This window comes from Silene latifolia, chromosome Y, assembly GCF_048544455.1.
Source record: "Silene latifolia isolate original U9 population chromosome Y, ASM4854445v1, whole genome shotgun sequence".
NCBI lineage: Eukaryota > Viridiplantae > Streptophyta > Magnoliopsida > Caryophyllales > Caryophyllaceae > Silene > Silene latifolia.
The window spans coordinates 482,625,370-482,634,360 of NC_133538.1; the positions used below are offsets into that span (position 1 = coordinate 482,625,370).

At 37.6% G+C, this 8,991-nt stretch overlaps 1 long non-coding RNA gene across 1 annotated transcript; it reads left to right on the forward strand.

Annotated features, from left to right (window-relative positions):
* The first annotated feature begins 7,822 nt into the window (after positions 1 to 7,822).
* On the forward strand, positions 7,823 to 8,635 carry LOC141627296 (uncharacterized). The gene is made up of 2 exons (XR_012536858.1): positions 7,823 to 7,882; positions 8,449 to 8,635. It is a non-coding gene; the product is annotated as an uncharacterized LOC141627296 (long non-coding RNA).
* Positions 8,636 to 8,991: the final 356 nt, after the last annotated feature.

Genomic DNA, 8,991 nt, shown 5'->3' on the forward strand with positions numbered 1-8,991 from the left:
AAACGCACGTGAAAAATCACTTTTGACATTTAAATAATATTATTAAATGTAAATAAATTTATCATGGGCAGAATCGAAAATTTCGAAATTATGATTAATTAATTGGACTTTTATCGACTTTTTACTCAAAAAATCAATAAACATGCAAAAACCCGAACCAACCTTCAACTTTTTGCATACAATCAGTAGAAAACATGCATGAATTACCATAAAAAATCCATGCACCGAATCAATATTTAACTAATTTTAGTCAATTTTTCACTAAAATGCGACATTTTGACTCGGTTTTCTACCTAAAATCATTAAAATTAGCAAAATTACTTCACAAATAACCAAAAAATTCCACAAACCTTTTGAGATCAGTAGGTATGCATGTCCCAAAAATTTCGTGCTAAAACCTCTTCCAACACAATTTTTGAGTTTTTACTAATTATCTCATAATTCATTAAAATGCTTAAAATCAACATGCAAATTACAAGCCTAAGCTCTGATACCACTTGAAAGAACATAGATCCATATTTGTAATACCCCGTATTTTAGCCTCGGTCAACGATAGTCAAACCTTGTTTTATACGCGTTTTTTTTCAAACGGATGTGTATAAAGTATTTTACGTAAACTGTTACTATATTATAAATCGTAATCCTACGATTATTTCGTATTTCATAATCATTTTATATCTGACGATTATTTCATAAAATGACATTTCATTTGTATTTCTTTAATTTTGATAATATATTATAATTAAATATATTTCATATTTATATTTATTTCTCAATTATAGTTGTTTTATTATTTAAGTCATAATTATATTTAAATCCTAATTTTTATATATTTTATGTTAGTTCTAATAAAATTATATTCTCATAATTAATTTAATTAGTATAAATAAATTATATGTACTCGTTTATTTTAAGTTACGAGTCGAGGACGGTAAATAGAGGTCAATTACCTAGAGACGCGTGACGGACTTTTAGTGATGGGCTTGGACTTGGATGGTGGTAGCAATGAACCGTGTAACACAACCATAGACCCGTTAACCCATCAACACACTACACGACATCGACCCTAATTCACCTATCCATCGACATTCACAAAGTTGTAACCTTCGACATTCACATTGGAAACCCTACTCCTCTATCACCTCATTCGCCTCCCCTAAACCAAACTAAACAAGAACCCTAATCTATAGTGACAACCGTGAAAACAAGAGAAGAGATTTAGAAGACGGAAGAACAATTAGCGATACAAGGTAAGACCGTCTCACAATTTAATGTATTGATTTTGTAACTAATATAACTCGTAAACTAGACGACCATATGACGAACTAAGACCATCACCTTGACCGTGGGACACCAGGGATTGACCGGACCCACTTTTGACCACCTTTGACCGACGGTAAGGGGTTGTTTTCTGGGTGTTTATGCTGGTGGTTCGAAGGGGTTGTAATATGGTTTTACACGGGTTTTTGACCCTTTAATTAGCACGCCTTGACCTGGAGTTGGTAGGAAGGTTCCTGGGTTATGATTCGACCACCATGGGTTGGGATGGGTGGTCGGAATTTCTGTTTTGCACGGTGGTTGCCGGAAAACACGCGATAGGGCTTAGTAGTTGCTGAACACGTTGGAACTGTTTTATACACAATTACTTGACTCGTTAGACTCGAATTGGGGTTGGCCGTGTTCCTGGTGGTTAGTCGACCACTTTGGGATGGTCGTTGGTGGTGGTTTGTGCGGTTGGTGGCCGGAGGAACGAGAAACGAGGGGAAAACGGGGAAGGGGTATGCGTGTGTCTTTGCCGTCGTTGTTGGGTGTTTCGGTGGCGGTTAGATGGGTCGAGGGAGTGTGGGGCGCCTCGGGATCCCCGTGGACCGGTGGTGGCGGTGGTGGTGGTCGAGGTGGTGTAGGTTTGTGTGGAGGTCGGTAAAGCGGTTGTTTTAGCGGCGGGTTGAAGAGGGAGTTTATGTGCGTGTTTGTAGGGTAGCTAGGGCGTGAATTTGGAGGCTGTAGGGGACGGTTGGGATGGTGGTTGGAGGTCGTCGGGGGTCGTGGTGTTGCGGGCTGTTGGTGGCGGGCTTCGGTGGTATGAGTGGTGGTTTGTGGTGTGGGAATGGTCGAGGTTAAAGGGGTTGGTTGAACACGGTTTCAATCATGTATGGGGTTTTGTTGTTGCGTGGATATGACGTGGTTTGATTAGTGGGTTTACAATAGTTTTTAATTGTTTATATAATTAGAGACGGGTTTTGAGTCGGGTTGGTTAAAATGGAAAACTGCTATATCGGGGAAGTTTCCATTTAAGGAAACTTTCCATGATAGGAAGTTTCTATTTTTAGTAACCTTCTATTTTGGGAACGGGAATAGTTAAGTAATCCCTTATCATTTATTTGTCTTTCAGAGGGCGAATTTGTTGTGGAATATTATTGAGCATCTGTCCATTTGACTGCAGTACTGAGGTAGGGAAATACACTTGACTTATTATCGTTGATGTTGAATTGTGTTGACTTGTTTGTGTTTCATATGACCAAACTGTGAACGTTGACTTGATTCGTGGTTGTTGATTTATGTTATGATTCATATACTGGAAGGTGATTGACTGAATTGATCGTATTGAGTATGTTATCACAACATTTGGTAACCGACATGATTTTATGATTGATCAGTTCAATGATATATATATTGTGTTGCATTAATTTCTTTTGAGCATTCATATGCATTGGAGATGGAGGATGTTGTGGTGATGTGGTGTGGTGAAGATGATGTTGTGATAAGGCCCAGGCGGGTTCTGCAGGACTTGCCCTGGTGTCCTCAACAAGGAGTGCGGATCGGCTACGATCGATATATAGTCTAGGGGATCGGTATGGTGGGTGTTCGGGTTATGAGATATGAGTTGAGATGGAGATGGAGGTGACGGAGGAGCATGCATATCATATTTTGTTGTTTCATTGTATTCCCTACTCAACCTCGTGGTTGACCTGTGTATTCGTGAACACCTATGATGATCCAAATATTGGGGAGAGATTTGTGAGTTTATGAGATAGGATGGGAGCTTGATGGGCGTGAGACACTGGATCAGAAGACTTAGTAGCTAGATCATCATTTAGAAGACTTTCACTTTTAATTATGTTAGTTCTTTGTAATTTGATGTAAAAGAGGTTTTGTAATAATTAAGTTAAAGTAATTATATAATTTGCCATGGAGTTTAATTTGTTATTCACTACCTCGGGAAACCGAGATGGTAACAGTCCGGTTTATTAGGGAATGTCTGGCTAAAGGCTCCTTCATAAATCGGAGTGTTACAAAGTGGTATCAGAGCGAACGATCCTCAGGCCTAAAAACAAATGAACAAAAATAATGAACATAGGAAGAGTCAAATAAAATGAACCCAGGCTAGTAACTGTTAGGAGCCCCAGGATTGGAATGAGTTAGGGGCCCCCTCAAACCAAGCCACTGGCCCTTTCAGTCTAACCTGGTAAACCTTGAGTGATGCAGAGAGTGGGTAGTAACAAAATAAAGGATCAGACCATGCCTATATTATACTAACAGTTTTGCAGGAGCGGAATGAGGTAAGTAATGATGTGATACATGGTTAAAGATGTGCAATGAAAGAATATGGTTGATATTGGCATGCTGACTTATTTGAATAAATGAGTGAAATTTTAGTGTATGGATGACATGAGTTGTGAATTAAGAATTATATGATGATATGCATGCGGTTTTCTGATCCCTGAACCCTTAGGTAGAAATATAATATAATGATATGTTTAATGAGTTGATCATAGAAGCACCATAAGCTATAGCTACCTAAGAGGTTAGATGTAGGAGGGATATGACCATGATTGACTACAATGGTTAGTAGAGCCAACCAGGCTATGTTGTTACAGGATGAAGAATCAAGTTAAGTCCTATGTGTAAAGCTAGTAGACCGAATCGGGTGTTGTGTCCGCTGATAATTGTTTTGCTGTTATTCTAAGTGTGTATATACTTCTTGTTGAATGTCCTGTTCTTTGCAAGAGTTTACTGTTTTGCTTACTAGGCAAATGTGATCGAATTTTGAGATTTATGATTGTTATTATTTTTCTAATTGCCTTAGCAATCCATGTCTGGTGGTATGTGGAATGTGTTGCCCTAAGCCATGAATGTTATATAGTTGTGTGTTGAAAATTTCATGCCAATTTTTACGTCTAATTATATACATTTAATTTAGTTATAAGGTTAGTATTCAATAAGTGACACCTTAGTGATTTCTAGGATATATTTTCGTATTTAAATAAGTTGTGATTGTTACGATGAGAAACTAATGCATTGTCTATACATACATGATTATTGAGTTATTTAGTTGATTTTATTTTCGGTTTCGCAATCTTTACCGTTTTCTAGATGGCAATTGCATGTATATGGTGCAACGTGATTTCTATGCTTCAAATGATATGTAACATGTGTAGGAGGAAGAATGGTTGTGTGATAATGTGAAGTAATTTAAAGGAACCAAAAATTCTAATAAATTCCAGAATGTTACCTTGTTTGTACAGGCTGCCATTTAAAATGTGTTCTCTATATGATGGTGAAAATTTTATGTGTGATAACATTCTGATTTAGCTTTTCAATGCTTTTAGTTTCATGCTAATATGAATTATATTTTGAGAGAAATAAATATTTTAGTTGTGGTGGTCGATTGTTCTTGCCACGATTCTGTTTCGACCCATGTTTTTGAGAAAGAAACCATTTAAAACGTGTTTATTGTATATGCATAATTCCAACTCTACTGTTTATAATGTTCATTCACGTTTTCAAAATGATAAGCCACGTAAAATCTTAACGAGTCGTTATTTAATAGTGATTTTTGCAAGTTGCCCAATTTTCTGTCTAATTGCTGTAAAGTTTTTGTTCCGACCAACTGAGTTGTAAAATTTGTTATAAATAAATTCCTTAAGCTTTGCAATTGATTCTCTTTCCTATGATTAGTTAATTCATTATTTTTCCAAAAAAAAAAAAAAAAAAGATAATAGCTCGCAAAATAGCTAAGCGGTTATTTAATTATGAATTTTGAAAGTTGTTGCATGATGTTTGATTGTTGAAATTGCAAGTTATGTGAGTTCCATATAAAAGTTTAATCAAATATGAATTATGTTATGTAACCATGTAATACTCTGATATGAATTCTGTAGCATGAACGGTAGGCATATGATATGAGTATGAACCTTCTTATATGATAATATAATCTTATTTGTTTCGGTGAGTTTTATGTAAAGTAGTCTCAATTATACAAACGCTATTACATTGCTTGAATTTTGCCTAGTGTCTTTCTCTAAACCTGATTTTCAGAAATATGGATTTTACTTCTATGATATGATTACTGATATGAAATATTTTAATTCGTCAAGTATGAACTATGAGTTAGTTGATTGTCTACATTGATGTAAATGTGTTAATTTGGTGTCAAAGCATCCAAGTATTTGTTACCTTGATTTTGTGTAATGCGTAGCATGAAATTGACAAGTGTGTTTTGTTGCTTGAAAAGTCGGATGCTAGTTGCCAGTATAGAGTAATTAGCTTATCAGATGATTTGTGTCTATTGTTTCAGTAATCTTCTTGAACATTGGATGTGGAATTTTATAATGGGGTTATGGGGACGTAACCATGTTTTAAGGAGGATAGGATTGTAAAATCTTGATGGTTTACGATCTGGCTAAGTGGTATGTTATAATTGGCTGACTGAGAATTGACCATGCACGGAGTCTGCTGTTTTAATTTGTTATTATTCGGTCAATGTTGTGGTTCTTTAAGTGCCACATACTTCTGTCGTATGTTCAACTTTGGGGACAAAGTTTCTTAAGGGGGATAGAATATAACACTTCGCGTTTTAGAGCTTATGTATATGTACTACTTGTGTTTGTCTTATGCTTGTGGATGTTTGGTTATCGTTACGGGGTGGCGAACTTCGGGACGAAGTTCATTTTAAGGAGGGAAGACTGTAATACCCCGTATTTTAGCCTCGGTCAACGATAGTCAAACCTTGTTTTATACGCGTTTTTTTTCAAACGGATGTGTATAAAGTATTTTACGTAAATCACATTACTATTTTATAAATCGTAATCCTACGATTATTTCGTATTTCATAATCATTTTATATCTGACGATTATTTCATAAAATGACATTTCATTTGTATTTCTTTAATTTTGATAATATATTATAATTAAATATATTTCATATTTATATTTATTTCTCAATTATAGTTGTTTTATTATTTAAGTCATAATTATATTTAAATCCTAATTTTATAAAATTATATTCTCATAATTAATTTAATTAGTATAAATAAATTATATGTACTCGTTTATTTTAAGTTATGAGTCGAGGACGGTAAATAGAGGTCAATTACCTAGAGATGCGTGACGGACTTTTAGTGATGGGCTTGGACTTGGATGGTGGTAGCAATGAACCGTGTAACACAACCATAGACCCGTTAACCCATCAACACACTACACGACATACAACCCTAATTCACCTATCCATCGACATTCACAAAGTTGTAACCTTCGACATTCACATTGGAAACCCTACTCCTCTATCACCTCATTCGCCTCCCCTAAACCAAACTAAACAAGAACCCTAATCTATAGTGACAACCGTGAAAAGAAGAGAAGAGATTTAGAAGACGGAAGAACAATTAGCGATACAAGGTAAGACCGTCTCACAATTTAATGTATTGATTTTGTAACTAATATAACTCGTAAACTAGACGACCATATGACGAACTAAGACCATCACCTTGACCGTGGGACACCAGGGATTGACCGGACCCACTTTTGACCACCTTTGACCGACGGTAAGGGGTTGTTTTTCGGGTGTTTATCTGGTGGTTCGAAGGGGTTGTAATATGGTTTTACACGGGTTTTTGACCCTTTAATGAGCACGCCTTGACCTGGGGTTGGTAGGGTGGTTCCTGGGTTATGAGTCGACCACCATGGGTTGGGATGGGTGGTCGGAATTTCTGTTTTGCACGGTGGTTGCCGGAAAACACGCGATAGGGCTTAGTAGTTGCTGAACACGTTGGAACTGTTTTATACACAATTACTTGACTCGTTAGACTCGAATTGGGGTTGGTCGTGTTCCTGGTGGTTAGTCGACCACTTTGGGATGGTCGTTGGTGGTGGTTTGTGCGGTTGGTGGCCGGAGGAACGAGAAACAGGGGAAAACAGGGGAAGGGGTATGTGTGTGTGCTGCCGTCGTTGTTGGGTGTTTTTGGTGGCGGTTAGATGGGTCGAGGGGAGTGTGGGGCTGCCTCTGGGATCCCCGTGGAGCAGTGGTGGCAGTGGTGGTGGTCAGAGGTGGTGTAGGTTTGTGTGGAGGTCGGTAAAGGGGTTGTTTTAGCGGCGGGTTGAAGAGGGAGTTTATGTGCGTGTGTGTAGGGTAGCTAGGGCGTGAATTTGGAGGCTGTAGGGGACGGTTGGGATGGTGGTTGGAGGTCGTCGGGGGTCGTGGTGTTGCGGGCTGTTGGTGGCGGGCTTCGGTGGTATGAGTGGTGGTTTGTGGTGTGGGAATGGTCGAGGTTAAAGGGGTTGGTTGAACACGGTTATCAATCGTGTATGGGGTTTTGTTGTTGCGTGGATATGACGTGGTTTGATTAGTGGGTTTACAATAGTTTTTAATTGTTTATATAATTAGAGACGGGTTTTGAGTCGGGTTGGTGAAAATGGAAAACTGCTATATCGGGGAAGTTTCCATTTAAGGAAACTTTCCATGATAGGAAGTTTCTATTTTTAGTAACCTTCTATTTTGGGAACGGGAATAGTTAAGTAATCCCTTATCATTTATTTGTCTTTCAGAGGGCGAATTTGTTGTGGAATATTATTGAGCATCTGTCCATTTGACTGCAGTACTGAGGTAGGGAAATACACTTGACTTATTATCGTTGATGTTGAATTGTGTTGACTTGTTTGTGTTTCATATGACCAAACTGTGAACGTTGACTTGATTCGTGGTTGTTGATTTATGTTATGATTCATATCTTTGGAAGGTGATTGATTGAATTGATCGTATTGAGTATGTTATCACAACATTTGGTAACCGACATGATTTTATGATTGATCAGTTCAATGATATATATATTGTGTTGCATTAATTTCTTTTGAGCATTCATATGCATTGGAGATGGAGGATGTTGTGGTGATGTGGTGTGGTGAAGATGATGTTGTGATAAGGCCCAGCGGGTTTGCGGGACTTGCCCTGGTGTCCTCAGTGCGGAAATGCAGATCGGCTACGGTCGATATATAGTCTAGGGGATCGGTATGGTGGGTGTTCGGGTTATGAGATATGAGTTGAGATGGAGATGGAGGTGACGGAGGAGCATGCATATCATATTTTGTTGTTTCATTGTATTCCCTACTCAACCTCGTGGTTGACCCTGTGTATTCGTGAACACCTGTGATGATCCAAATATTGGGGAGCAGATTTGACAGGTTTATGAGATAGGATGGGAGCTTGATGGGCGTGAGACACTGGATCAGAAGACTTAGTAGCTAGATCATCATTTAGAAGACTTTCACTTTTAATTATGTTAGTTCTTTGTAATTTGATGTAAAAGAGGTTTTGTAATAATTAAGTTAAAGTAATTATATAATTTGCCTTGGAGTTTAATTTGTTATTCACTACCTCGGGAAACCGAGATGGTAACAGTCCGGTTTATTAGGGAATGACTGGCTAAAGGCTCCTTCATAAATCGGAGTGTTACAATATTAGTCTCTCTAATAAAATAAATTTATCTCATAAATTGTTGTTTATGTGATCTATGTAACATGCATGCTAATATGAAAGCATAAAAAGAAAGTATAAGGAAAAACAATTTCCTTACATTGATTATATGGTAAAATGGGCACAAACTAGTTCTCCTTACTAGTTTGTTCTTGAGCTAAAATGATGTGGATGATCCTCCTTGAGAAACCTTCAACTAGAAAGTCTCCTTCAAGTTGCACCCAAGAACAACCCAAAAATAC